This window comes from Dipodomys merriami, unplaced genomic scaffold, assembly GCF_024711535.1.
Source record: "Dipodomys merriami isolate MVZ:Mamm:240054 unplaced genomic scaffold, mDipMer1.0.p SCAF_127, whole genome shotgun sequence".
NCBI classification, from domain to species: domain Eukaryota; kingdom Metazoa; phylum Chordata; class Mammalia; order Rodentia; family Heteromyidae; genus Dipodomys; species Dipodomys merriami.
The window spans coordinates 2492549-2493190 of record NW_027202571.1 but is presented as its reverse complement, the minus strand read 5'-3'; the positions used below and the strand labels follow the sequence as shown (position 1 = coordinate 2493190).

General features: G+C 29.9%; 1 pseudogene; it reads right to left on the bottom strand.

Annotated features, from left to right (window-relative positions):
• Nucleotides 1–261: 261 nt before the first annotated feature.
• Nucleotides 262–358, bottom strand: LOC138824147 (U6 spliceosomal RNA; annotated as a pseudogene).
• Nucleotides 359–642: the final 284 nt, after the last annotated feature.

Genomic DNA, 642 nt, shown 5'->3' with positions numbered 1-642 from the left:
AATATATAGGTTCATTAATGTGTCCTTTCAGATTGCATTCCATATAGAAAAGGTTTAAGATTCCTTTAATTCCTACGTCCTTATAGAATTTTATTTCTTTGGGATAAAATGAAAATGTTATTTAATTTCAAACTTTTATAAAGGTTATGCAATGTAAAGGCCTTTATAAAAAGGTGAAGATTGAATGGTGTAAAACTAACTTTTATTCCTATGAATTACATGTATAATTACACTTGTATATTTGTAATCAACTGTTTAGTAACTGTTTTTCATTTCTTCACAAATTTTCATATCATCCTTGTGCAAGAGCCATGTTAATCTCTGTATTGTAATTTGGGTAAATGTGCTGCTGAAGCATGTAGTGTCCTGTAAATTTAAGTAATTAATGATGCAATCTTAAGACAGGCATATATCCTTGGTTGCCTATTTGTAACAAGGAAACCTTATTGTTTCCTAAATTGCTATTCATCTTGTTTCTGTAAAATTGTGTTTATGATGGAAAAAACTTACATTGATAGGTCCACCTGTATCCATATTTTAAAAAATTTTTCCCTTCCCCTCCACAAATTATACCAACATCAAATACAGTGAAAACAGGGGTTATACCATGCGGGAGGGACATACAAAGTAACAAAGAAATAA